At 39.0% G+C, this 24,415-nt stretch overlaps 1 non-coding gene across 1 annotated transcript; it reads right to left on the minus strand.

The window, feature by feature from the left end:
* Positions 1–17,987: 17,987 nt before the first annotated feature.
* LOC149149947 (small nucleolar RNA snoR117) lies at positions 17,988–18,064 on the minus strand. The gene has a single exon (XR_016263953.1). It is a non-coding gene; the product is annotated as a small nucleolar RNA snoR117 (small nucleolar RNA).
* Between the last annotated feature and the right edge of the window lie 6,351 nt (positions 18,065–24,415).

A 24,415-nucleotide genomic window follows, 5' to 3' on the forward strand; every position in this document is an offset into this window, starting at 1 on the left:
ACCAGTTTCAAAATTGTCCTTACAGCCTGTCAATGTGTTATTGCTTCACCTGCTACCGTCCTTTTTATACCCTGCACGTCCTCTCATGTGAATGTTCCTACTGATTTTCTATAATTGCTTCACTTTACTGAATTTTAATACAAATATACCGAATGAAATATAATTTTCATACAAATGTACCAAATGAAATAGCTACGAGGCTGGAGTGTTATCTTCACCTACCACTTGTTTTTGGGTCTACAATTCTCTTTAACAGGCTTTTGAGAAAAACCACCAACCAGAGTGTGTGCAACTTGTTTTACTTTTTGAGATTTCCTTCGCCCTTTTTTGGATTTTGAGCTGACTTAACCTCAAACTTTAACCATCAATGTAGAAAGGAATATTGTATTTGCTCCTCCAGTGTACATTGCTGTAGTTGCCTTGCACTTTTTTAGTATACAGATCCCTTTAAGAGGCTTTTGAGAATAACCACCAAGCCAGGGTGACTGCCACATGTTTTGGCTTAAAGGATTTCCTTCACCATCTTCAGGTTTTCCAGCTATCTTAACCTCGAACTTTAAGAATCAACTTAGAAAGTGGTATTTCATTTGCTCCTCCTGTGTACATTCCTATTGTTTACTTGCAGTTTTTGTTGAACGAGCCATGATGAATCTTACTCCAACATTTTCTGTGTGATAGCAATTATTGCTTTATAATAAATGTATGTGCTTACAATTGTCAATCATGATATATTTATGATCAACTATAATGTTGGATCACAACTTAAACCTACTGTATATCCTTTTAATAGGTGTAAATATGCATGTTCAGGCCTTCGGTAACAAGTGGTTAAACAAAACTACATTGACCACCTATCAGTGAAGGATTGAATCAGGCAGTGGAATATATCTCCTACAAATGCTTCTATTATCTAAAGAGCTCTAATTCTGGTTTATACCCTTCTATGGAACCGGCTGGCTTGGCAATCTGGAAATGGATGGTTGGTTAACGTAGGTATAAATCCTTGATTGAATTCGATGTTTCTCTCATGTTGCTGCTTTTTAAGATTGAATTTATCTAAAGAGCCCTAATTCTGGTTTATACCCTTTCTACGGAACCGGTTGGGTTGGCAATCGGGAAATGGATGGTTGGTTAACGTAGGTATAAATCCTTGATTGAATTCGATGTTTCTCTCATGTTGCTGCTTTTTAAGATTGAATCCTTGACATTGGCTAGTTCGGCTGACAAGAGTAAAGGCATTCTTGGGAAAAATGGGTGAAGAGCTCAGCAAACATTGTACTTACTAGGAACAGGCACGGCATTGTGTTATATGCATTTATCTTAGGAGACGATGTTTTTAAGACAACAATGAATCCTTTGTTTGGCTAATTCAGCAAACATAGGAGAAGCACTCTATGCCAAAACGGGTGAGGAGCTCAGCAGACCTCGTCCTTAATGGGAATGATGTTATTCAATTGAACAACGATATCAAGAGGCTTCAGTTGTGTTCTATGCATTTATCTAAGGGAGATGACAACTTGATTTGGTCATGAAATCCCTCTAGAAAGTGTTAGTTTGACAATGAATTAGTAACTTTAGGTAAAATGTAACTAAACAGTTTTATACCGAATAATTAGTTATGTAACGATAGTTGATGATATAAAAACTATCAAATGCCCATGAAATGTAATGCGGAGAATCATTGTTAAATAAAAATTCCAATCCAAATTCAGTTTCTTGTCTTGGTCATTCTATTGTGGTTTCTTTGTATTTCCTTCATTATTTCAGTTATTTATACAACAAGTGGTATCGGAGCCTAACAGGGCCGAGCGATTGGGCGTGAAGGCATGAAGACTCTGCCTGCGTGAAGAAGAGACTAGAACCGCTCACATTGGTGACTGTATCAGTGTGAGGTCAAACCAGAACCGCTCACATTGGTGGTTGTATCAGCGATCCCGTGAAGACCAGAACTGTGTGCGATTAGACCTCAGAGGCTGTAGAAAAACTCTGCCCGGCGTGAAAAGTAGGCACAGAGCCTGCATGATTCCAGAGTAGAAAAACTCTGCCCGGTGTAAAACGTAGTCATAGAGCCTGCGTGATTCCAGAGTGAGAATCCAGAGTCTGCCTGCGAGAGCCGGCATGAATCTTCCTGTGTGCTGGGAACCTGCAGCCGTATGAAGACCCTGCGTGAAGAATTGGTGCTACTGGCGTGAATTTGCCTGTGTGAGAATCCAACCTGCTACGTGAAGGCTGAAGGGGCTGTTACGTGTTGAAGACCAGGGCCAGTTATCTGCCTGCATGAAGACCTGCTACGTGAAGGTTGAAGGTGTTGTTGCGTGCTGCCAGAGAGCCGCTACTTTGCTACTGTTTGCTGTTGCGTGCTGCCAGAGAGCCGCTACCCAGGAAATCTGCGTGTTTTATCAAACCCTCTGCGTGATTACCATGCTGAGCCTGTGTTGGCTGCCAGAACCTATTCAGAAGAGGAAAAACCTCTGTTTTCAGTGTTGGCGGCCAGAACTTGTTCGGAAAATCCGGGTATTTTTTTGAAAGAAATTTTGTCTCAGAACTTTTTTTTTTTCCAGAAAGCAGTGAAAGTAAAATTCTTTCAAAAAAATAAAGGGTCAATGTGAGTAAGTTGAAGGAAAGATTTCATTTTTTGAATTGAAGAAAAACAAAGGGGAAAGGAAACAAAGGATCTGAAATTAAAAAAATCTGTTGAGTTGGGAATTATTTTTTTTCAATTTTTTTAGAAGGACAAACAAAATTATAAGTAATTCCTAGAAAGACTAAAACCCTAGGAAGGAGGAAAAATGGCCAAGATGTCGAATGCAAGATTCAAGGTGGAGAAATTCACCGGAAAGAGCAATTTTGCTCTTTGGAAACTGAAGGTTAAGGATCTGCTTGTGCAACAAGGGTTGCACAAGGCATTGGATGGGGTAACTAAGAAACCTGCAACCATGACTACTTCAGACTAGGAGGACTTGGATGCTCAAGCTCTCAATACCATCCAGTTATGCCTAGCGGGTGAAGTTCTCTTCAACATTGGTGAAGAGACTACGGCGTCAGGATTGTGGGAAAAACTTGAAAATCTCTATATGACAAAATCATTAACCAACAAAATGTATCTGAAAAGACAGTTATACAGTCTTCGAATGAAAGAAGGTTCAAACGTTGCAGAACATTTGAATGTTTTTAATACACTAATATGTCAATTAACAGATATGGAAGTCAAAATACAGGAAGAAGATAAAGTCATAACCTTGCTGTGTTCTCTGCCTGAATCATGGGATCACTTCATAACCTCAATCAGCTTCATCTCTGTTGATTCTTTGAAGTTTGAATCAGTCATGGGAGCTCTCCTATCTGAAGAAGTAGGAAGGAAATCCAGCACTGAAACAGCTGCATCAGAAGCCATGGTCGCTAGAGGACGCTCAAAGGAAAGAGGAGAAAAACCAAGGGGGTCTTCCAGATCGAAATCGAAGGGAAAGAAGTGTAAGGAAAAATGTTGGAACTGTGGTAAAGTTGGACACTTGAAGAAGGACTGTTGGAAATGAAAGGAATCTAAAAACCCAAAGAACAAAGCGAATCAGGTTGATTTAGGTATGATAGACTAAGTTTTATCTGCTGAAGAATTATATATGATAGATAAAACTTCACCTGAATGTAATGTCTCTCAGGGTTTTGATAGCTGGCTGTTAGACTCTGGTGCTACGCATCACATGTGCCCACATGGAAATTGGTTTACCTCGTATGAAAATGTAAACGGTAGTTATGTGTTTATGGGTAACAATCTGTCATGTCAGACTGTTGGGATGGGAGATATCAGGATTAAGATGTATGATAACACAGTTAGGACATTAACTAGTGTTAGACATGTACCTGATTTGAAGAAAAATTTAATCTCTTTGGGAGTGTTGGATTCAGATGGTTATAAGTTTACAGGTCAGGATGGCATCTTGAAAGTCTTTAAAGGAGCCCTTGTGGTTATTAAGGCAGAAAAGGTCGGAAATATTTACAGGTTAAAAGGAAGTACTCAGGTCAGTGAAGCAACGGTTACGTCAGAAAAGGAAGAAGCAAGTACTCGTCTATGGCATCAGCGTTTGGGTCATATGAGCGAGAAAGGTCTTCATATACTGATGAAACGTAAATCTCTTCTCGATCTGAAATCCTTGAATTTAGATTTCTGTAAACATTGTGTATGGAAAACAGTGTAAACAGAGATTTAAAGTTGGAAATCATAATAGTAAAGATGTTTTAGACTAAATTCATTCTGATCTGTGGGGGCCTTCCCCTGTTGTGTCATATGGAGGTGCATTGTATTTTTTAACATTGATTGATGATTACTCTCGTAAAGTTTGGGTCTATATGCTAAAAAGGAAAGCTGATGTATTAAATGTCTTTAAACAATTTAAAGTAATGGTAGAGAAAAGAACAGGCAAATCTATTAAATGTCTAAGAACTGACAATGGTGGTGAGTTCACTTCTGTTGAATTTGAACAATATTGTAAGGATGAGGGCATTGTGAGACACAAAACTGTTGTTTATACTCCTTAGCAAAATGGTGTTGCTGAGTGTATGAATCAGACTCTTATGGAAAGAGCCAGAAGCATGATCAGCAATGCTAACTTGCAAAAGGAGTTGTGGGCAGAAGCAGTATCTACTGCTTTTTATTTAGTTAACAGGTCACCTTTAGTAGCAATTGATTGTAAAATTCCTGAAGAAGTTTGGACAGCTCAGTCTTGTGACTATTCACATTTTAGGATATTTGGCTGTGATGCTTATTCTCTTATTCCGAAAAATCAGCGTTCAAAATTAGATCCAAAGTCGAAATGTTATGTCTTTGTTGGGTATGACTATGCAGTGAAAGGATATAGGTTGTGGGATCCTACATTATGGAAGATAGTCATTAGTAGAGATGTAACATTTGATGAATCCTCTTTGTTAAAATCAAATGTTGAAATAATTGAATAGGAATAGGTATCGTCGAGTCAAGGAGTTTAGTTGGAGGCTAGACCTTTCGGTGACAGTCGAAAGGAAGGAGAGACTTCTGGAGAAAAAGGTGTTGAAGACACAAAGGAAGCCGTTGAAGCTTCTGAACCAGTGCAAGTTTCTGAACCAGTTCAACAACCAGTCGCTCTGAGAAGGTCTACAAGGGAAAGGAAAACTCCCAAAAGGTATGAAGATTCTTCTTCATCTTTTGCTTTGATTACTGAAGATGGGAAACCTTCTTGTTATCAGGAAGCAGTAGATGATACAGATAGCGAGAAATGGAAAACTGCTATGCAAGAAGAAATGGACTCCTTAGCCAAGAACAATACCGGGGATCTTGTAGAGCTTCCTGAAGGGAGAAGTGTTGTTGGATGTAAATGGGTCTTCAAGCTGAAACTGAAAGTTGATGGTAGTATTGAAAGGTATAAGGTGAAACTGGTAGCAAAAGGGTATTCTTAGGTTGAAGGTATAGACTTTCATGAGATTTTTTCTCCAGTTGTAAAACTTGTTTCTATACGTACTGTGTTGGCACTAACTGTGTTGCTTAATCTTGAGTTAGAATAGTTAGATGTTAAAACAACTTTTCTACATGGTGATTTGAGCGAAGAGATATATATGGAATAGCCAGAAGGTTTTGTACGAGGTCGCAGCAGAAGATTAGTTTGCAAGCTCGGGAAATCATTGTATGGTTTGAGGCAGTCTCCGAGACAATGGTACAAGAAGTTTGATTCCTTCATGGTGAGCCAGAACTTTATAAGAAGTGAGTATGATCATTGTGTGTACTTCAAAAGTTTCAATGGCATATTCATTATCTTAGCTTTGTATGTTGACGATATGCTTATTGCAAGCAAAAGCATGGAAGAGATCAACAGGTTAAAGGCTCAACTCTCTAGGACATTTGATATGAAGGATCTTGGAGCAGCAAAACATATCTTGGGCATGGAGATACACAGAGACAGGAAAAATGGTAAGCTTTGGTTGTCACAGCAGAAGTATGTGGAGAAGGTACTTGAAAAGTTCTCTATGAATAATGTGAAACCTGTTAATGTTCCTTTAGCTTCCCATTTTAAGCTTTCTTTGGTTTTGAGTCCTAGAGCTGATGAAGAAAAGCAGTATATGTCTCATGTACCATATGCAAACGTTGTAGGCAACTTAATGTATGCGATGGTATCTACAAGACCTGACATTTCACATGCATTTGGAGTTGTCAGCAGGTTCATGGCAAATCCAGGTAAAGAACATTGGCAAGGAGTGAAATGGGTGCTTTGATATCTAAGAGGCACAAGTGACCATTGCATCGTCTTTAATGGTAATGAAGGATCAGTCTGCGGATATGTAGATGCTGACTATGTAGGTGATTTGGACAAAAGAAGATCTACTACAGGTTATGTCTTTACTCTTGCATGTGGAGCAATTAGTTGGATGTCAAAGCTTCAAAAAACAGTTGCGTTGTCCACTAGTGAAGCTGAATATATAGCTGCTTCAGATGCCAGTAAAGAAGCAATTTGGTTAAAGGGTCTGCTCGATGAGATTGGAAGGACGCAAGATAAAGTGAATGTACTTTGTGAGAGTCAAAGCGCTATTCACTTGGCTACAAATCCTCCTTATCACAGCAGAACCAAGCACATTGATGTAAGGTATCATTTTCTGAGACATGTGATCGATGGCGGAAAAGTAGCTCTTCAAAAGGTCCATACACGAGAGAATTGTGCAGACATGTTCACAAAGCCAGTTACAATAGAGAAGCTGTGGTGGTGTTTAGCTTCTCTTGGCTTGCAGAAAAGATGGTGAATGGGCATGGGGAAGAAATTAGAAAAATTGTTGTCAAGGTGGAGTTTGTTAGTTTGACAACGAATTAGTAACTTTAGGTAAAATGTAACTAGACAGTTTTATACCAAATAATTAGTTATGTAACGACAATTGATGATATAAAAACTATCAAATGCCCATGAAATGTAATGTGGAGAATCATTGTTAAATAAAAATTCCAATCCAAATTCAGTTTCTTGTCTTGGTGATTCTGGTGTGGTTTCTTTGTATTTCCTTCATTATTTCAGTTATTTATACAACAGAAAGAAAACATTTAATATGGGATACAAAGCACGTGTCTTAACAGCTAACCAGGAGAAATGTTGACGCTGGGATACTCCATGGCATGTGAAATCACCATCAAATCCAGGATATTTTCCTCATTTGAAGAAAATATCTTGGCAAGGGCCAAGTATGCATACCTTGTGTCAGAACTGCACCTTCGCTAAGGAAATATCAAAAAAGTTATTAGTTCTAGCACGACGTTCAGGGAACTGGGAGGAAGAGCTCCTTGTGGATAGCTATAGAAGTTAGAAGTCAAACTTAGTCGATGATCATAAAGCTTTGCCATGAATAATTTCCTGCGCATTATGGACAGCCAGGAATAGAATCCTCTACCAGTATAAATATTACTCCCCACTTAATATCTTCGCAGCGTCAAATACATGTATGTTGATCTCAAGCAGCCACAAAGAAACTGAGAGCTGCGATACCATTCAATTAATAAATGTTTTCCCCTGATCCTCGTGGAGCCGAGGTACCATTCCTTTCAGATCAGTTTACATCCAAGACATTTCCTAGTGTACTAAATGGGACTTAACCATTGAGATTTTCATTCCATTCAATTGATAAATGTTTTCCCCTGATCCTCGTGGAGCCGAGGTACCATTCCTTTCAGATCAGTTTACACCCAAGACCTTTCCTAGTGTACTAAACGGGACTTAACCATTGAGATTTTCATTTATATTTATTGTAAATGTTGACTTCATTTGGCATTGGGGATTCAGTAATACAAAATCATGTCAAAAGCCAAGGAGGAATCATATACTATGACGCCTTAAAAACAAAAAACAAAAAAAAATGAAATACTAAATAGTAACGTTTCTTCTTGTCGCATATCAATCCTAACATTGAACTGAAGACATTATTTTATTTCATTTTACTCACACACCCGAGTTTAAATTTGTGTGTGTTTCGAATCACATCTCTGTACTTCCAGCATAATAAAAAACTCAAAGAATGGTTCAAGCAAAAGATAATGACAGATAACGCCCACCTTTCTTGTCACATTTTCTGTAACCCTCACAGACGGTTCTCTTTATAGACGTATATCGAAAATCACAAATGTTCATAGGCATATTTTCAGAATTTTGGCAAGTCAGAATGGTTTTTCAGGTCATGTAGATTAATCATGGAAGCCAACAGGCTCAGTGCTCAGTGCAGTTCTTCATCCTTGCATATATAAGCATCTACCTCACAATAAGAATACAAATAATTTAAATGATGAGTATATGGGCCTCAGTTGTGTTTTATGCATTTATCTGAGGGAGATGACAACCTGATTTGGTCATGAAATCCCTCTAGAAAGAAAGCAGTTAACATGGGATACAAAGCAAGTTTCTTAGCAGCTAACCAGGAGAAATATTGATGTTGGGATACTCCATGGCATGTGAAATCCCCATCATATCCAGGATATTTTCCTGATTTGAAGAAAATATCTTGGCAAGGGCCAAGTATGCATACCTTGTGTCAGAACTGTGTTGGAATTATGATACATATGTTGTACTTGATGGCAACCCACTCATCTCAGATGATAAATTATAGTGCAGAAAAGTTCACGCACTTATATGCAGAGAAAAGTTTATCTCATGTAGAGAAACGTTCACGCACTTATATGCAGAGAAAAGTTTATTTCATGTAGAGAAAAGTTCACGCACTTTTATGCAGAGAAAAGTTTATTTCATGTAGAGAAAAGTTCACGCACTTTTATGCAGAGAAAAGTTTATTTCATGTAGAGAAACGTCCATGCACTTTTATGCAGAGAAACGTTTATTTCATGTAGAGAAAAGTTCACACACTTTTATGCAGAGAAAAGTTTATTTCATGTAGAGAAAAAGTTCGCGCACTTTCATGCAAGGAAAAGCGCGTATATGTTGGAGAACTTACCTTTGGTCCATGGTAGTTAGTCCTTGGTATTTGAACCTATGGTTTTGGACCATGGTACCTTGTCAGAAGTGTTGATCCCAAGTATTGGGTTCGTGGTATTGGTTTATTATGGTTTTGGTCCGTGGTATTGCATCCAAAAGTGTTGATCTCACATACTTTCATGGTTGGTTCATGGTATTAGTCCGACAGTTTTTGATCCTATGGTTTTGGTCCATGGTATTGCATCCAAAAGTGTTGATCTCACGCACTTTCATGGTTGGTTCATGGTATTAGTCCAACAGTTTTTTGATCTTATGGTTTTGGACCGTGGTATTGAGAAAGGACTAAGGCTATAAAAGAGGAAGGAGATCATTTGGCAAAGGATCATCGAATGAATTGAATATCTAATAAGTGCTAGATCTGAAATATTTATGATTGGGTTATGGTGCAGATCTGGATCTGAATGAAGGAGGAACCTTAGCGCATAAAGAAGGATAAGTTCTCTTGATGGGTCATAATCTTTATGCTTGAATAATAGTATCTTTGTATGAGTTTGATCTGTTATATGAGGCGCATGCTTGATCTATAAATCTGACAATCTGGGTTAATTAGTGTTTGAATATTTGAAAGAAGGAATTATTCTTTATAGATCTGCACGCAGGTTTCAGGTTGTTGAAGTAGCATATATCTAGCTGCCTCTGTCTATTGCTGCAGTATTCTAGGTTCAGAATTTGGTGTGTGGTTATTGTCACTGTGTTCTGGGTACAACTGTCAGAGAAGTGTTTACTTGATTCAGTGCTAATTGGGAAAAGGAGATTGTTTGATGCAGATATACTTGATGATTGATTGATGTTCATGGATCCAGTCTGAAAATTTATGAAAAGTGGTCCTTGAAAGAAAATAAGTAGGGCGTTGTAACTCCCTTCCAGGAGAGAGAGTTGTAGCTCTCTGCAGGTTGCCGCCTGCGTACTGGTAAAGGACTGCACCAGTACAAAATCATTGTAAAAGGAGTTTCTAATTGAAAGAAGATAGAGACATATTGCAGCAGGTGGTTTTCACCCACATTGGGTTTCCACCTTATATCTGGTGTTCTTTGGTGTGACTATCTATTTTTCTTGTTCATGCTCATTATTTTATGGTACTGACATACAATAATTCAAAGTATAAATATATTGAAAAAGAATTAGATAATATTGATTCACCCCCCCTCTCAGTATTATTTCCAACAATTGGTATCAGAGCAGGTCCTTCTGAAGGAGCTTGATCGCTTGAAGGAAGATCTATCATCATGAGCAACTACGGGAGGGAAGCATCAATCAGGCCACCAATTTTTGACGGGACAAAGTTCGTGTATTGGAAGGTAAGAGTTACTGCCTATCTTCAATCTTTGGGTACAAAAGTCTGGGACATCGTAGAAACAAGGTATACGTTTCCATCAGCTACTCCTACAGATCTAGCTGAGAAGAAGAAATATGAAACAAATGCAAAGGCAGTCAATACTCTTATAGGATGTCTATCTCAATCAGAATTTGTGAAAGTTATGCAGTATAAATCCGCAAAAGAAATATGGGACAGGATTGTTCTGAGCTATGAAGGAGATGATCAGGTAAAACGTGCAAAACTTCAAACCCTCAGGATTCAATATGAAAATCTCAAGATGTGTAATGATGAAAGTGTGGCTAGCTATTTTCTTCATGTGGATGAGATTGTTAATTGTAAGAAAAATTTGGGTGAAGAAATAAAAGAGGCTGTTGTGGTTGAAAAAGTTCTAAGATCTTTGTCACCTAGGTTTGAATCTAAAGTTTCTGCTATAGAAGAAAAGGAGAATCTACAACATCTTAAAATGTCACAACTACATGGAATTCTAACTGCTTATGAAATGAGAAAAGGAGGTCCATCTGACAGGAAAGAAGCTGCCTTCAAGGCTTCAGGTAAAGGAGAGTACTATGAATCAGGACATGGGTCAGAAGAAGAAGAAGAATCAAATTTTGTCAGAAATCTTCAACGGGGTGCTGGACGGTTCAGAGGTAAGTTACCCTTCAAATGCTTTGCTTGTGGAAGAGTAGGTCACTATGCTGCCAAATGTCCTCATAAGGATAAGATCAACAAGGGAAAGGAACCTATTAGATGGAACAAGAAACATAATGCAAATAAGAAAAGCTACTACACTCATGAAGACAGTGATGGTCTATCAAATAGTGATGAAGATGAACGAGCTAATGATTATAAACTTTTAATGGCCTTTGAAGATGATGATTACATGGATGTTATAGATGTGGATAGTTTTTATGAAGAGATTTCTAGACTCAAGACATGTATAGAAGAAAAGAATGTGATCATTGATACTCTACAATTTCAAATTGATGAAAAAGAAAAATTTCTTGAAAAGTTAGAATGTGAAATTGTTGGCCTTAGAAAAGAAATTGAGAAAACAAAGACTATTAATCTTAAGTTTGTCAAAGGATCTGAAACTCTGGATGAGATCATCAATGTACAACGTTCTCCGCTAAACAAGACAGGTCTGGGGTATAATGGAGAAACATCTCAAGCATCCACCTCAAAGAGTTATCTTGATGCAGCAAGAAGGAATGAGCAAAAGCACAGTGGAGATCACCAGGTAAAGCAGGGACGAATTACATCAAGAACTAACAAAGACTACCAGGTAAACCAAGGGCAATCTGTCTTAAGGGTGAACAAAAGCTACAACTAGCCACAGGTAAAATCTTCTCAATTTGCTTCAAGAATGGATGACAATAAGAATTACAATCATTTGGGTGGTAGATTTGATAACCGCAGAAGTTTCTTCAATGGCCAATGTTTCTCTTGCCATAACTTTGGTCACAAAGCAGTTCAATGTGTTGCATATAAAACAATCATGACTAGAGAAGCTCAAAAACAAAGAAGTATGACTGGGATTACAAAAAGGACCTATAACAACTTTTCGGCTCTTGAAAATGAAATTGAATGTTCTATTTGTAATAACTTCGGTCTTGAAGATTCTGAATGCAGGAGCAGATTTCAGCAGACAAAGGAACAAGCCTCAAGCACCAGAACATGGAGAATAAAGGAACCACAATAAGAAAGATGTGGGATAGCCTTTTATGCAGAGGGACAGGAAAATCTATGGTACATCGACAGTGGATGTTCGAAGCATATGACAGGTGATAAAGAAAAACTTGAATCATATTCTGCTTTAGAAAAGGGAAAGAAAGTTTCTTTTCGAAATGATACTCCAGCAGCTATAAAAGGAAAAGGCACAGCTCAGTTAAAAGAAAAGGTCAAAGTTGGAAATGTTTTGTATGTTGATGGCTTGAAGCATAACCTTCTGAGTGTCAGTCAGATGTGCGATCAAGGAACCGAGGTAATATTTCGGTCAAATGGTTGTAGCGTTTATGATCTTGATACAGGGAAAATAGTGATCAAAGGTAGAAGAACTCCAAATAATCTATACACATTTAAAGAAGGACAACAACAATGCTATTTGAGCAAGGATGATGAACATTGGTTACGGCACCAGAGGTTGGGGCATCTAAGCTTTTCACAAATAAGGAAGGCATGCAAATATCAGGCAGTTCGTTGTCTTCCAGATATCAAAATTCCAGATAACACTATATGCAAATCATGTCATTTTGGTAAGCAAACCAGAACCAACTTCCCGGAGAAGGAAGGATCAGCCAGCAGGCCTCTTGAACTAGTCCATACAGATGTATGTGGTCCTTTCAGGACAAGGTCACCTCAAGGAGAAGAATACTTGATATTATTCATTGACGATTTCTCCAGGTTTGTTTGGTTAGGACTTATGAAGCACAATGACGAAGCATTCGAGAAATTCAAATCCTTCAAAGCCTTGGTTGAAAATGAATCAAGTTACAAAATTAAGTGCCTCGGGTCTGACAGAGGTGGGGAGTTTACCTCAAATGAAATTTTCGATTTCTGTGAAGAACATGGGATAAGAAGAGAATTCTCTACAGCTAGAACTCCTCAGCAAAATGGAGTGGTGGAAAGGATGAACAGAACAGTACAACAAATGGCTCGTGCTATGCTGGATGAGTCTGGAACTCCCGCAACTTTCTGGGGTGAAGCCGCATATGCTGCGGTTGTTATTCTCAACAAAACAAATGTCCGAGTGAACAGCACTCAAACTCCTCATGAGCTCTGGTATGGTGAGACTCCTTCGGTAAAGTGCTTCAAAATCTTTGGGAGCAAATGCTATATTGAGAATACTGATGAGCAACTTGGCAAACTTGAACCTAGAGCAGATGAAGGCATTCTTCTTGGTTATTCTCCACACAGCAAAGCATATAAGTGCTACAATAAAAGACTTGGAAGAATTGTTGACAGCGTTGATGTAGTGGTTGATGAAAAGGGATACATTCCTAGGCAAGTAAATCATGAAAATATCGAAGAAGATGAAGACTACCCTCAAAGACAGAATGATGAAGAAGAAGAACCTCAAGAAGCACCAGAGGAACAGATAAGGATAGAAGAGAAGACTCCATCCCGGTACGTTCAGAAGAATCATCCAGAATCTCAGATTTTGGGGAAAAAAGAAGCAGGTGTACAAACGAGAAGAACAATTGCAGAAGCTTCAAGCTATTTGGCATTACTCTCATCCGCTGAACTACAAAATGTAAAAGAGGCATGCAAAGATGAAAGTTGGGTCAAAGCAATGGATGAAGAACTTGAGCAGATCGAAAAGAACAACACTTGGGAGTTGGTTGCTAGACCAAAGGATAAGAATGTTATAGGGACAAAATGCGTCTTCAAAAATAACTTGAATGAAAATGGGGAAGTAATTAGAAACAAGGCCAGACTTGTTTGTAAAGGGTATGCGCAGCAAGAAGGAATAGATTTTGAAGAAACTTTTGCTCCTGTTGCAAGACTTGAGGTCATCCGAATGTTCCTTGCTCTCTCAAGCTTTCAAAAGTTCCAAGTATTTCAAATGGACGTGAAATCAGCCTTTCTAAATGGAGACTTAGAAGAAGAAGTATACATTGAACAGCCAGATGGTTTCATTCTTGGAAATGATCCAAATCTTGTATGCAGATTGAAAAAGGCTCTCTATGGTCTTAAACAAGCTCCAAGGGCTTTCCTACTATCGTTTGGAAAAATATCTTCATCAACAAGGTTTTTCAAAAGGATCAGTAGATAGCAATCTTTATATTAAAATTGAAAATGACAAATTGCTAATACCTGTTGTGTATGTAGATGACATTATCTTTGGCAGCAATGAAGAATCTATGAGTCAAAGCTTTGCCTTGGTGATGCAGAAAGAATTCGAAATGTCCTTGCTTGGAGAATTGACATATTCTCTTGGTTTGCAAATCCAACAAAATGAAGGAGGGATCTTCTTGTCTCAAACCAAGTATCTCAAGCAGATTTTGAAGAAATATGGTATGGAAGAAGCAAAACCAGTATGTACACCAATGGTCACAGGATGTAACCTCAGTGCAAATGATCAATCAGCAGTAGTGCATCAACCAACTTATAGATCTATGATTGGAAGTCTACTTTATTTGACAGGTACCCGACCAGACATCATGCATGCAGTTGGAATAGTTGGAAGATTTCAGGAAAATCCAAAGGAAACTCATCTTCAGGCAGTGAAGAGAATCTTCAAATATCTTCAAGGGACTCAAAACTATGGCTTATGGTATCCTAGAGATACAGATCTCACACTTCATGCTTATACTGATGCAGATTGGGCCGGAAGCGTGGATGACAGGAAGAGCACAAGTGGTGGTGCATTCTTTATGGGTTCCAGATTAGTATCTTGGTTCAACAACAAACAGAGTTCGATTGCCTTGTCTACAGCTGAAGCAGAATATGTTGTTGCTGCATCTTGCTGCACTCAACTCCTTTGGATGATGCAGACCTTGCAGGATGTTCAAATCACTTGTACACCACCCATCTCCATCTTATGGTGCAATCAGCATTTCAAAGAACCCAGTCATGCATTCAAAAACCAAGCACATACCAATCAAGTATCACTTTCTCCGGGAACAAGTGCTTGAACAAAAGGTCAAGTTGGAGTATGTTCCTTCTAAGGAACATGTTGCTGATATACTCACCAAACCATTGCCTAGGGAGACCTTTGAATACCTCAGGCAAAAGCTGGGGGTTGTTGATGCATCATCTTGTTGTTGAATCTCTTCTGATTGTTGTTTGTACGCAAGGTTCATCTAAAGTATATGCGTACATGTGCTGGGTTGTGGATTGGTCAAAGATCGAATGGCACAGGTTCAGGGGGAGCATATCATGCATTGCTGGCATTATGGAGGAAGTACAAAATGAGATCATGGATGCTGGTCTGAATATTGCTACAATACGTCTCTATCTCTTTCATGTTCATTTATGGTGTTTGATGGATTATGGTTCTTCTTTGTAGATCTGGTTTATAGTCAGGGGGAGCATGTTCTTAGGGGGAGCATAACCCTTTGCCCTTGATGTCAAAGGGGGAGAATGATTGGTTATTGTTGCCATCAAGTCCAAAGGGGGAGATTGTTGGCATTATGATACATATGTTGTACTTGATGGAAACCCACTCATCTCAGATGATAAATCATAGTGCAGAAAAGTTCACGCACTTATATGCAGAGAAACGTTTATTTCATGTAGAGAAAAGTTCACGCACTTATATGCAGAGAAAAGTTTATTTCTTGTAGAGGAAAATTCACGCACTTTTATGCAGAGAAAAGTTTATTTCATGTAGAGAAAAGTTCACGCACTTTTATGCAGAGAAAAGTTTATTTCATGTAGAGAAAAGTCCACGCACTTTTATGTAGAGAAAAGTTTATTTCATGTAGAGAAAAGTTCACACACTTTTATGCAGAGAAAAGTTTATTTCATGTAGAGAAAAAGTTCACGCACTTTCATGCAAGGAAAAGCGCGTATATGTTGGAGAACTTACCTTTGGTCCATGGTAGTTAGTCCTTGGTATTTGAACCTATGGTTTTGGACCATGGTACCTCGTCAGAAGTGTTGATCCCAAGTATTGGGTTCGTGGTATTGGTTTATTATGGTTTTGGTCCGTGGTATTGCATCCAAAAGTGTTGATCTCATGCACTTTCATGGTTGGTTCATGGTATTAGTCCGACAGTTTTTGATCCTATGGTTTTGGTCCGTGGTATTGCATCCAAAAGTGTTGATCTCACGCACTTTCATGGTTGGTTCATGGTATTAGTCCAACATTTTTTTGATCCTATGGTTTTGGACCGTGGTATTGAGAAAGGACTAAGGCTATAAAAGAGGAAGGAGATCATTTGGCAAAGTATCATCGAATGAATTGAATATCTAATAAGTGCTAGATCTGAAATATTTGTGATTGGGTTATGGTGCAGATCTGGATCTGAATGAAGGAGGAACCTTAGCGCATAAAGAAGGATAAGTTCTATTGATGGGTCATAATCTTTATGCTTGAATAATAGTATCTTTGTATGATTTTGATCTGTTATATGAGGCGCATGCTTGATCTATAAATCTGACAATCTGGGTTAATTAGTGTCTGAATATTTGAAAGAAGGAATTATTCTTTATAGATCTGCACGCAGGTTTCAGGTTGTTGAAGTAGCGTATATCTAGCTGCCTCTGTCTATTGCTGTAGTATTCTGGGTTCAGAATTTGGTGTGTGGTTACTGTTACTGTGTTCTGGGTACAGCTATCAGAGAAGTGTTTACTTGATTCAGTGCTAATTGGGAAAAGGAGATTTTTTGATGCAGATATACTTGATGATTGATTGATGTTCATGGATCCAGTCTGAAAATTTATGAAAAGTGGTCCTTGAAAGAAAAGAAGTAGGGGGTTGTCACTCCCTTCCAGGAGAGAGAGTTGTAGGTCTCTGCAGGTTGCAGCCTGCGTACTGGTAAAGGACTACACCAGTACAAAATCATTGTAAAAGGAGTTTCTAATTGAAAGAAGATAGAGACATATTGCAGCAGGTGGTTTTCACCCACATTGGGTTTCCACCTTATATCTGGTGTTCTTTGGTGTGACTATCTGTTTTTATTGTTCATGCTCATTATTTTATGGTACTGACATACAATAATTCAAAGTATAAATATATTGAAAAAGAATTAGATAATACTGATTCACCCCCCCTCTCAGTATTATTTCCAACAAACTGCACCTTCGCTCAGGAAATATCGAAAAAGTTATTAGTTCTGGCACGACGTTCAGGTAACTGGGAGGAAGAGCTCCTTGTGGATAGCTATAGAGGTTAGAAGTCAAACTTAGCTGATGATCATAAATCTTTGCCATGAATAATTTCCTGCGCATTATGGACAGCCAGGAATAGAGTCCTCTACCAGTATAAATATTACTCCCCACTTGATATCATCGAAGCATCAAATACATATATGTTGATCTCAAACAACCATAAAGAAACTGAGAGCTGCGACGCCATTCAATTGATAAATGTTTTCACTTGATCCTCGTGGAGCTGAGGTACCACTCCTTTCAGATCAGTTTACAACCAAGATCTTTCCTAGTGTACTAAACGGGACTTAACCATTGAGATTTCCATTAATATTTATTCTAAATGTTGCCTTCATTGGGAATTCAGTAATACAAAATCATGTCAAAACCCATGGAGGAATCATATACTATGACGCCTTCAAAAAAAACAAAAAAAATGAAATACTAAATAGAAACATTTCTTCTTGTCGCATATCAATCCTAACATTTAACTGAAGACACTATTTTATTTCATCTTACTGACACACTTGAATTTAAATTTGTGTGTGTTTTGAATCACATCTCTATACTTCCAGCATAATAAAAAACTCAAAGAATGGTTCAAGCAAAAGATAATGACAGAGATAACGCCCACCTACCTTGTCACATTTTCTGTAACCCTCACAGACGGTTCTCTTTAAAGACGTATATCAAAAATCACAAATGTTCATAGACAGATTTTCAGAATTTTGGCAAGTTAGAAATGGTTTTTCGGGCCATGCAATTTAATCATGGAAGCCAACAGGCTCAGTGCCCAGTGCAGTTCTTCATCCTTGCATATATAAACATCTACCTCACAATAAGGATACAAGTAACTTAAATGATGAGTATATGGGCCTCAGGAAGCTAGAGGTTAGTCCTCAACAACATATTGTCTCGGATGGTACGGATAATTTCTTCATCATTAGCCATGGGCCCTCACTAAGTAAAATTCCAATTAGTTGTGAAACCATACACACGTTCTTTGACAGGCAGGCCATGACATAATGACGACAGGAGACGGAAATAACTGAGCTCAATCAATCAATGAAACGAAATCGATACACAGGAAACCAAAAACACCTTCTTTTTTGCGACAAGCATTAAAAAGAAGACTTCCGTGGATGTTAAAACATTCAACAGAGAAAGACTCTGATACAAGAGCAAGCAGTGATATCAAGGAAACCCCATGTATACCTCAACAAACCCTAACCTAGTTTACCCAAAAACAGAAGTGGTCTAATCCTAAAAGTCTGAGAACCTACAATACTGAATTTTTCCCGATTCAGAGTTGGGCGTAGTCTTATGTTTAAAACAGATGGGTTTCGAAAGCAGTTTGGATTGCCCTCTCATGAAAATTACAATTAGCCATGGGAACATACACAGATACGCAATTAATTTGAAAGAAAGACCAAAATACAGAATGACGACAACAGACAGAAATAGGAGACCTCATTCAGTCGGGTAAAACACACGAAATCAAGACACTGCAGAAAACCTCATTTGAATGGTAAACATATATTAAAAGCTAAAAGGAGAACAGCTCTAATGGAACTCAGAGAAATGATGTAAATGAAACTTCATCTGGACCCCGACAAACCCTAACATTAAAGCGAGGCAAACCTCCAAAACCCTAACCCCAACTTAGTGAAACTACACTATTCGTTTAAATATTTTTCACTGATTACGTGTAGCGTGGGGTTATATAACAAGTGCTCATTTGTGCTCTATATTAAAAGAAAGTTTTTGTGGGTTTGTAAATGTATATTTTATTGAAAGTTATTCCATTTTATATTCGATATATATCTATGAAGGATGTTATAACAATTAATTATTAAAGCTAAGCATAAAAATATTTGCTTATTAGGTTAGATTTTTTTTATTTTGTTGTGAGAATCCATGTTATTTCATACTATTAATTTAGTCATTTTTTTTCTTTTAAAAGTAAGCATGGTCAAAATCATAATTAAAGTTATATTGGTTAAAAGAGAAGTTAATTGTGAAAGCTGTTCTGAAGTCGAACATGGAAAGACATCGCCTGATTACCAGCCAATGATGTAAGTTGTTAACAGGCACGAGAGGAATCACCGATAATGATAATGACCCTCAAGGTACTGCAGTACAATTCACGTGGTGTGAATAAAGGACTTGGCGTCGAACACCACGCAAAATCTTTCGGTCGAAGGCCATTGATGTAAACCTGTTGCCGGAAGTGAGAAACTTGCCATTGAGGCATGCAAGCTTCAAAGTACTGAATGGGGTGTTCCTAGATCAACTTCTTGGATAATGAGCTGATGTCGACAAGAAGCGATCCGTCACAGGATGGCCTTAATGAATCCCACATCAATGACACGGAACGGAGCAAATGACTTTAATGGAGGTGAAAACGATATGGTGATATAAGGTTCAAGGTGGCGGTCATGAAAGAATGGAGTATAAATGTATGGTAGTGGGTGAGACATAGGTGATTTTTTTGAATGACTTCTCTTGAACATATCGGCGACACTGATGTGATGGATTGGTAGCATTAACCCCAAATTTGGATGGTATGATGGGACCATGGTGATGTGACTGGTGAATGAAACAACCCAACCCGACTCGGACACGGAGTGGAAGTGTCATGTTCAAGAGCGACTTGCTACCAACAAAGTTTCTTCAAGTTTTCTTACCAATTTTCCCTAGTCATTGCTGACCAGTACCTCTTTATTTTTGTCAAGCTTGAGGAGGATAACATATGCTTGTTCTATAATTTGCCCTTCGGGCAAACCCATCGCCATGTTTTAACGAGCCTAGCGACAGTGAAACTCATTATCGTCTATAGACAAGTTTGTCGCTATTACACTTTTAACGAGTTTAACGACAAAGATAACTCGGTCCTTTTCAATTTTAGAGAGTCTGAAAAGGAACGTAAAGGTAACTCCAAAATTCCTTTTTCGTCATCTAATCCCTTAAGTCCGAAAAAGTATAAAACAATACAGAAGGGATGAATTTTCGATACTTTTAACGAGCCGAACAAAAAAAGCACTCGATATTTTTGTGTAATAATCTCTCAGGTCCAAAAAGATTAAAATTTAGAGGAGAGATAGCACTTCTGGTCCCTTTAACGAGCTGGAGAGGCCAATGGCTCAGCAATCTTTTCACATTTTACGAGTCAGTTGAAAATAGCTTAAAGGAGACTCGTCTTTCGAGGAACGAGTGATAAAATGGGTAGCAACTGATTCCAGGTAAGGTTTGGAATTTTCTGATCACGGCAGTGTTACAAGGATGGCTAGTGAGATCACTCTTCGCAGCTATTCCTCAAAATGGGTAAACAATCAAATGGAGGTGAATGATCGGCCAATGCAAAAGTAGAGGCGACGGTGCAAACACGACCAAGGATTTAATGGCTGAAGTACTACATTCACGATGGTTATTTACCAGTGAATAGTTCATTTTTTAACGAGCTTAAACACAGGGGGAAACATTTGCTCATGCCTTATGTTTATTTTTTAACGAGCTTGAACTATGTGCTAAAACTGCTCGATGAAATGGTCTCTTTTTGATTTTACCATAAGTAGCTTTGTTCTTTCAAAGATTGTACTGTATTTTCAATTGCTTCATCAAACTAGTCAGAAATGAACAATATATGCTTGAAAAACGAGTTAGAACACTAATATTTTACTTTGAACTACGTAAAAAGTAATTGAAAAGTGTTTTTACCTCTCATTTTACCATTTCATTTGAACTTTGGTTTGTTGGAGCTTTGGAGGTGCTTTTCCCCCTTTGATTTTCATCAGCTGATTTCGGGAGATTCTGTGGATGATTCTCAGCACCGTCTGGACTAGGTAGGAGCTAAACCTGAGCTCTTTCATTTCATGTTTTCCATTTTACATTCTGAGCTTGATTCGTAGTTTTTCTGAGCCTCTAGGGTTTGAAAAACTCATTCTGCCTTCAGCACACCCTCTGTGTATCGAAAGGTGCGTTGGATGTTGGCCTGTCTAATGGCCATTTGACATGCAACGCACCCAGAGCACTACTGTAGGTGCGATGGGCACAGAGAAGGAATTTTATGCACAGTTTTTGATGGAAATTTTTCCTATTTCTTACAAAAATCAGGATCTAACTCTTCTCTTGTTTGCTTTTCAGAGATCTTTGGAGAGGGATGACCATTACATGGCGAGAATGTGAGCATGAGGAAGAGGACATGCTTGCCCTACATGATCCGGTTATAGTAAACGCACTGTAGAACTGTGGCTTGCTGAAGCTTTTCTGCATTTCTAGCATGAGACAACAGATCAACTTACTGCAGTATTTGCTCGATGCTTGGGATCCTTCCAACCAAGTGTTCCAGATCAGGGGCAAATCTGTCCCCTTGACTGTAGTAGACATCTATTTCTTGACTGGCTTGTCGAGGCAGGGTGCCCCCATCTCCTTATTGGGTTCAGCCCGAGGAGGTGACTCTGCGAGAGATTATGTTTGCCGGTATTGCAGAGAGGGATCTCAGCCGAGTAAAGACGGCAAGATCATCATCCGTGATGTCACTGACAGGTCCCTCAGGACTATTCTGTTTACTTTTGGTAGGATGGCTGGTGGTGTGGCTCTTCATGTAGCCAACCGATCTTATATGCAGTATGCCTTGGAATGCTTCCAACCGAAGGTGTTCAACTGGTGCGACGCAGTACTTCTTGTGATGAAAGAACAGTTGACCAAGATAAAGAGCGGGAGGTTGAGGAACTTTGGGTATGGTTCTATTTTGACCGCCTTTGCCTTGGAGAAGATACCACTGATGCAACCGCAGTATATTGCACTCGATTTACCTTCACCTACTGAACCACGTATGCAGAGATGGGTTGACCATATGTCTAGGCACGCTAGTCAGTCTCATATTTCATTTTCTGATACCTTCTTCAGGTGGTTTGATTGTCAGGAGATGGTTTATTCCGAGTATCCATATGCTGGCATGGACTTCCAGGGTGATCAAGATTTAGTACTGCCGGATGGCGAACAGTGGGGCGCCATTGGCAAAATCTTTGACCATATTCATGTTTATCGTTTTTCATTTATATTGTCCTTTTGCTTTATTCTATCAAGACTTTAATCAAACTCAAGTGTACATGCACATGTTGGTCCTGCTCGTCTAGTAGCTCGCCTGAGAGTGCCAGTTGCCGCCCCCGCAGGAGAGGCTGTGGGAAGGGCTATCCTTCGCGACCTTGATGTGGCCGAGACTCTCACAGCATTACAAGAGCAGGTTGAGGGCCTCACTCTTGGTATTCCAGATGTGAGGACTGATGAGCTACCCTTGAGGTTGCTGCAGCATACTACTGGTGTGCCAAGACGATGGACTCGTCTCTTATGCATGATCGCACAGGCTGTGACTTGCTATCACGAGCATCATTAGACTAGGGTGCCCCCTAGAATTTTGAGTTTTTGGTCACTTGACCGATTTTGTCTTGGTTACAGAACATTATGTGTAAGCCATAACAGTTATATATATTTTTGATTTTCGGAGTTTTATTTTGGTTAAGTTACATGATCCAAATGCAAACATTGATGGTGTGCTTCTTTTTATAAATGTTGCAAATGTCTATCTAACACATAATTTGCCAATGAGTCAGTTAATGTGTTTAAGTTTCTGGAAATATGTTGATATTGAATCAAATTGTCTTTCCAAAATTTTAACCCTTAGGAACATGCGATAAATAGCTGGATTGCGGACAGAGTAGATACCAGTGAGTTGTAGTATGATGAGTTGTGAGTCTAGCCTGACAATTAGTCGGCATATACCATGTGTGAAGGCATCAGAGAGAAGTTCTATCAACGCGCTATATTCAACAATGTTATTTGTTGATCGACCAATACATACCCCTATGAAACTTACAAACTCGCCGCTTGGATCAGAAATGGCCCAGGCTGCAGAAGATAGGTTCCGTGAACTATGACTCTCTCCATCGGCATATCAACACATGACTCCAATAGGTTTGACATCTGCAAAAAATGAAAAAAGTGGATTACTTGACCAAAATAAACACTTTAGTGAAAACAAAAACATAACAAAAGCATACAGGTTACCATTACGCATAGTAACGCTTGAGGTACAACCCGTTCAAGGTTGCGCCAGTGGAATTCCATCATAATCCATTAACTCGTAGGCTCCTTTTGCTAACACTCGTTTAACAATATAGGGGCCCATCCATAAAGACTTAAATTTACCTGCTCCCAATTTATCGAATTCTTGGTCATAAAGCAAGACCAAGTCACCTTCTGAGAAGACATGGGGTTTGACATTTTTGTCGAACTGCGCCTTGACTCGTTTCTTATGGGCTTCGTTAGCCAAAGCAGCATCATGACAGGTTTCATCCAATTGGATTAATTCCAAGAAACGAGCTTCTTCTTCTGAAGTTCTGGGGAGGAGATCAATTGCGAGTTTGAGAGACGAGATTTTGCACTGGATTGGTAAGACTGCTTCTAGGCCATATACCAGTTGGAAAGGTGTAAACCCGGTTGCATTCCTTACCAATGTTCGGTAAGCCCAAAAAGCTGAGTACAGGATTAGGTGCCATCTTCTTTTGTGAACTCCAATAATCCTTTGCAGCATGCGCTTCAAGACTTTGTTGATTTCTTCAACTTTTCCATTGGCTTGCGGATAATATGGAGTAGAGTTGTCGTGAGACAACCCTAGTTTGGCAGCTAATTCAACCACCATGTGATTGCGAAAATGTGATCCATGATCTGTGACTATAGCTTGTGGTACGCCGAATCTGGCGACTACATGATTCAAAAAGAAGAGGGCAGTTGTTTCACCAGTATTATCTAATGTAGGCATCGCCTCGGCCCATTTGGTAAAATAGTCAACTGTGACTATGATATACCCATGCCCCCGAGTAGAGGTGGGGTTGCATGTCATGAAATCAATGCCCCATTTGGCGAATGGCCCAACAACAACTATTGGCTGTAGAGGTGCAGGTGGTCTTCTGGTTTTGCTATCGAAAATTTGACAAGCATGGCAACTTTTGACTGCGGTTATGCAATCTCTGAACATTGTTGGCCAGAAGTATCTTGCTCGTAAGATTTTTTGCGCTATAGTATAACCGGATTGATGCCCCCCACATGCGCCCAAATGACAATCATTCAAGACTTTTTCGGCCTCCTCATGGGTGAGGCACCTTCTCAGAACTGTATCGATACCACGACGGTAAAGTGTATCATCGACGATCATGTAGTCTTTTGCTTGGTATCGAATACGCTTTTGTTCGGAGCGTGATGTATTTGGCCTATATTTCTGGGTTTGGAGATAAATGATTAT

The sequence above is a fragment of the Pinus tabuliformis genome, chromosome 9 (assembly GCF_031772625.1).
Source record: "Pinus tabuliformis cultivar Carrire ecotype Pingquan chromosome 9, CPIR1, whole genome shotgun sequence".
NCBI classification, from domain to species: Eukaryota; Viridiplantae; Streptophyta; class Pinopsida; order Pinales; family Pinaceae; genus Pinus; species Pinus tabuliformis.